The sequence below is a fragment of the Terrapene carolina genome, unplaced genomic scaffold, assembly GCF_002925995.2.
Source record: "Terrapene carolina triunguis isolate 2854851 unplaced genomic scaffold, T_m_triunguis-2.0 Scaffold936, whole genome shotgun sequence".
Taxonomy (NCBI): domain Eukaryota; kingdom Metazoa; phylum Chordata; order Testudines; family Emydidae; genus Terrapene; species Terrapene triunguis.
The window spans coordinates 1363-6874 of record NW_020665287.1 but is presented as its reverse complement, the minus strand read 5'-3'; the positions used below and the strand labels follow the sequence as shown (position 1 = coordinate 6874).

At 52.9% G+C, this 5512-nt stretch overlaps 1 long non-coding RNA gene across 1 annotated transcript; it reads left to right on the top strand.

Moving 5' to 3' along the window:
• The first annotated feature begins 25 nt into the window (after positions 1–25).
• On the top strand, positions 26–5280 carry LOC113408175. The gene is made up of 3 exons (XR_003899950.1): positions 26–65; positions 824–910; positions 4881–5280. It is a non-coding gene; the product is annotated as an uncharacterized LOC113408175 (long non-coding RNA).
• Positions 5281–5512: the final 232 nt, after the last annotated feature.

Below are 5512 nucleotides of genomic sequence, written 5' to 3'. Positions count from 1 at the left end.
CCATGGCCGGGGCCGGGAGCGCAGCGCGGAGGCTGCTCCAGCCCTGCAGCCCGCGGGGCAGCGCGGTGAGTCCGGGGGCAGTGCGGAGCGGGCAGGGCCGGGGGGGGAGGAGACACGCGTGGGGCGGACACGCTCCTGCCGGGAGGGGCCGGGCCCGGCTGCCTGGTTCGCCCCCTGCCCGGGTGGGTCCCCGAGCTCCCCGCGGCCGGAGAGGGGCTCCCGGGGCTGCGGGGGGCGAGTGTCCCGGGCGGGGCAGAGCGGAGCAGCCCCTGCTGCGGGGCCGGGGCGACAGAGCCCGGGAGCGGCTGGGCCGGGAGCTGCAGGAGGGGCCCGGAGCGCGGCTCGGCTGCAGAGCTCGGAGCCCAGGCTGGGCCCGGGAGCGAGGGGCTGGGGGAGCTGGGGGGTGGATCTGAGGTGTCAGAGCCGAGCTGTGGGGTGGGAGGAGCGGCTGGTGCTGGGGACTGTGGGGCTGCTGGGAGCTGGGAGTTTGGGATGTGCTGGGGGGTCAGGGCTGGGGATTGGGGTATGTTTAGGGGCTCCATGTTCAGATCTGGCCCTGCGGGAGCTTTGGGGGCTGGAACTGGGGAAAGTGGGGGACTGTCTGAAGTTGGCTGTTTGGGATGTGGGTGGGGCTGCACTCCTGTCACTGCAGCCTGGGACCCTGCGTTTTCTCTGGAAAAGCTGTTCCCTGTTTCACCCTCTCCTCTCAGTCTGAGTCCCAGGACTCTGCACAGGAGTCTGCAGGGTAGGATGGGCCCTGAAATCTGACAGCTAGGAGGCCCTTTGCAGCAGTTTCTAACCCTCCCTCCCCTGCTTCTTCCAGGAGGTACCACAAAAGCATCTGGCCCCTCTGGGAAAAGAGAGAGAAGCAGCCAAAGCCGAGGAGGAGCGGCAAAGCAAGGAGCTGCTGGTAGGTGCCCAGAGCCCCCCACCACTTAGGTTTGCCTGGCATAAGAATGACATGGTGAATGCAGGGCCCACCCTGCCCACCTCAGCCAGGGAACCATCCCCACTGGAGCCCAGGGAGCCTGCAGGGTCAGATACATGGGTAACATGATGCCCTTAGGATGCAGGAGGCTGCTGGGCAGGAGAAGGTCAGTCTGTGTCTGCGGAACTGTTAACTAAGATTCGTAACCTGTCCTTTAAATCGGCTTCTGTACCCAATGACTGGAAGTTAGCTAATGTAACGCCAATATTTAAAAAGGGCTGTAGAGGTGATCCCGGCAATTACAGACCGGTAAGTCTAACGTCGGTACCAGGCAAATTAGTCGAAACAATAGTTAAGAATAAAATTGTCAGACACATAGAAAAACATAAACTGTTGAGCAGTAGTCAACATGGTTTCTGTAAAGGGAAATTGTGTCTTACTAATCTATTAGAGTTCTTTGAAGGGGTCAACAAACATGTGGACAAGGGGGATCCAGTGGACATAGTGTACTTAGATTTCCAGAAAGCCTTTGACCAGGTCCCTCACCAAAGTTGTCATGGGATAAAAGGGAAGGTCCTTTCATGGATTGAGAACTGGTTAAAAGATCAGGAACAAAGGGTAGGAATTAATGGTAAATTCTCAGAATGGAGAGGGGTAACTAGTGGTGTTCCCCAAGGGTCAGTCCTCGGACCAATCCTATTCAACTTATTTATAAATGATCTGGAGAAAGGGGTAAATAGTGAGGTGTCAAAGTTTGCAGATGATACTAAACTGCTCAAGATAGTTAAGACCAAAGCAGACTGTGAAGAACTTCAAAAAGATCTCACAAAACTAAGTGATTGGGCAACAAAATGGCAAATGAAATTTAATGTGGATAAATGTAAAGTAATGCACATTGGAAAAAATAACACCAACTATACATACAATATGATGGGTGCTAATTTAGCTTCAACAAGTCAGGAAAAAGATCTCGGAGTCATCGTGGATAGTTCTCTGAAGATGTCCACGCAGTGTGCGGAGGCGGTCAAAAAAGCAAACAGGATGTTAGGGATCATTAAAAAGGGGATAGAGAATAAGACTGAGAATATATTATTGCCCTTATATAAATCGATGGTACGCCCACATCTCGAATACTGCGTACAGATGTGGTCTCCTCATCTAAAAAAAGATATACTGGCACTAGAAAAGGTTCAGAAAAGGGCAACTAAAATGATTAGGGGTTTGGAACGGGTCCCCTATGAGGAGAGATTAAAGAGGCTAGGACTCTTCAGCTTGGAAAAGAGGAGACTAAGGGGGGATATGATAGAGGTATATAAAATCATGAGTGATGTGGAGAAAGTGGATAAGGAAAAGTTATTTACTTATTCCCATAATACAAGAACTAGGGGTCACCAAATGAAATTAATAGGCAGCAGGTTTAAAACAAATACAAGGCAGTTCTTCTTCACGCAGCGCACAGTCAACTTGTGGAACTCCTTACCTGAGGAGGTTGTGAAAGCTAGGACTATAACAGCATTTAAAAGAGAACTGGATAAATTCATGGTGGTTAAGTCCATTAATGGCTATTAGCCAGGATGGGTAAGGAATGGTGTCCCTAGCCTCTGTTTGTCAGAGGATGGAGATGGATGGCAGGAGAGAGATCACTTGATCATTGCCTGTTAGGTCCACTCCCTCTGGGGCACCTGGCATTGGCCACTGTCAGTAGACAGGATACTGGGCTAGATGGACCTTTAGTCTGACCCGGTATGGACGTTCTTATGTTCTTATGTGTAAGCCGAGAGACACTGCCCACAGGCCGTTGGGATGTCACAGTGACCAGGGATCCTTTCTAGCTCCAGGGCCGCCCGGGGGGGACAAGTGGGGCAATTTGCCCCGGGCCCCACAGGGGCCCCCACGAGAGTTTTCAGGGGCCCCCACAAGAGTTTTCAGCGGGTCTTCGGCAGCAGGTCCTTCAGTGCCGTTGAACACACCCGGAGCGAGTGAAGGACCCTCTGCCAAAGACCCAGAGCTTCTTCCACTCCGGGTCTTCAGCGGCAATTCGGCGGTGAGGGCCCCTTCCGCTCCGGGTCTTCGGTGGCAATTCAGCAGCGAGTCCTTCACTTGCTCCGGGACCCGCCGCCGAATTGCCCCGAAGACTCAGAGTGGAAGGACCCCCGCCGCTGAGGACCCCAGCCCCCCTGAATCCACTGGGTGTCCCTGTCTAGCTCCTAGAGGGAATGGGGAGGAAGGAGATGACGTGTGGGCTGCAGAGATGGAGGATTTCGCTCAGTGCAAGTTGATGAGGTTTTGGGGAGAAGTGTCCCTCCTGTAGGTGATGTACAGCTCACCCCGGCCCTGAGCCCTCCTCCCTTCCCGGGATAAATGAACTTCCCATCACTCACTGCAAGAGATCTTGTGTTCTGGTAAATAACTCTGCCACCTGCCCCGAGGTGCATTTATGATTTCCCCCAGGTACCGAGCAGATGAATTTCAATTTTGATAAATGCAAAGTAATGAACATTTGAAAAGATAATATCAAATACACATAAAATGATGGAGTCTAAATTAGCTGTTACCACTCAAGAAAGAGATTTTGGAGTCATTGTGGATAGTTCTCTGGAAACATCCACTCAATGTGCAGCAGCAGGGCCGACTTTAGCAGGTGCGGGGCCCCATGCTGGGACGCGAATTGTCTTGCGCCCCCCAACTCCGCCCCGACCCCGCCCCGACTCCGCCCCTCCCTGCCCCATTGGATCCCTCCCCAAAAGCCCGCCCTGGCCCCACCCCAGCCCCGCCCCATTGGATCCCTCCCCAAATCCCCGCCCTGGCCCCGCCTCTTCCACAGCACGTCGCATTCCTCCTCCTCCCCCCTCCCTCCCAGGCTTGCGCTGATCAGCTGTATGGCAGCGCAAGCACTGGAGGGAGGGGGGAGAAGCAGGACGCGTTTTTTTTGTTTTGTTTGTTTTTTCTCCACTCTGCCGGCAGCCCTGGTCGTTGCGGGGCCCTCTTAGGCGCGGGGCCCCATTCTGGGGAATCGGCCGAATTGGCTTAAACTCAGCCCTGTGCAGCAGCAGTCAATAAAGTGAACAGAATGTTGGGAATCATTAAGAAAGGGATAGATAAGACAGAAAATATCATATTGCCTCTATATAAATCCATGGTACACCCACATCTTGAATACTGTATGCAGATCTGGTCACCCCATCTCAAAAAAGATATATTGGAATTGGAAAAGGTACAGAAAATAGCAACAAAACGATGAAGGGTACGGAACAGCTTCCGTATGAGGCGAGATTAATAAGACTGAGGCTATGGCTACACTACACAACTTTTAGCAACACGGTTGTGCCTCTACAGCTGTGCTGCTAACAGGCGTGCAGTGTAGCTGCTGTTTGTTGGCAGGAGAGAAGTGCCAGTTTAGACAAAGCCTGAGACTGTTCAACTTGGAAAAAAGACAACTAAGGGGGGGTATGGTAGAGATCTATAAAATCATGACTTGTGAGGTGAAAGTAAATAAGGAAGTGTTATTTACTCCTTCTCATAACACAGGAACTAGGAGTCACCCAGTGAAATGAATAGGCAGCAGGTTTAAAACAAACAAAAGGAAGTATTTCTTCACACAACACATAGTCAACCTGTGGAACTCCTTGCCAAAGGATGTTGTGAAGGCCAAGACACTTACTGGGTTCAAAAGAGAACTAGATAATTTCATGGAGGATAGGTCTATCAGTGGCTATTGGCCAGGATGGGCAGGGATGGTGTCCCTAGCCTCTGTTTGCCAGAAGCTGGGAATGGGCGACAGGGGATGGATCACTTGATCATTACCTGTTCTGTTCATTTCCTCTGGGGCACCTGGCATTGGCCACTGTCAAAAGACAGGACACTGGGCTAGATGGACCATTGGTCTGACCCAGTATGTCCGTTCTTATGTTCTATGTTCCTCTGTTACCGAGCTGCCCTCTCCCTGTTGCAGAAACAGACAGAAGCCGAGAGGCAGAAGATCGTCTGGGAGTGGAAGGAGCTGCAAGGGTTTCTGGAGGACCAGGAGCAGCAGCTGCTGTCCCGGCTGGAAGAGCTAGAGAGAGCCATTGTCCAGAGAAGGGATGAGGGCATCTGCAGCCTGTCCTGGGAGGTTTCCCTGCTCAGTGAGAGGGGAGGAGAGAAGGGACAGCACCCGCTGAGCCAACCCCTGCAGGTCAGGCTGTTATTGCAATGATCATACGCAGCGTTTCTATAGGCGCTTCTGAGCCCTAGACCCCAAAGCACTTTACAAAGTAGGGTCAGGGGCATTATCCCTATGGGACAATTGGGGAAAGTGAGGCAGAGGGAGGGGCAGAGCCCTGCCCAAGGTCACACAGTGAGTCTGGCAGTGGCGCCAGGGATGGGTCCTGGGAGTCCTGGATGCTGCAGCCCCAAGACCTTCTCTCCTGGAAATGTCTGTCTGCATTTGCACTTGGAGGGTGAAATCCCCTCCCCCGCCATGCTGAGGTCCCAAGCAAGGCCTAAGGCCCCTCTCACTGCAGGTTAATGGGTTTAGTGGGGCCAGGGGCCTTCTGGGTCTCTCAGCACTGGGGGGAATTTGATTCTCAATGCAGAGAAATATCT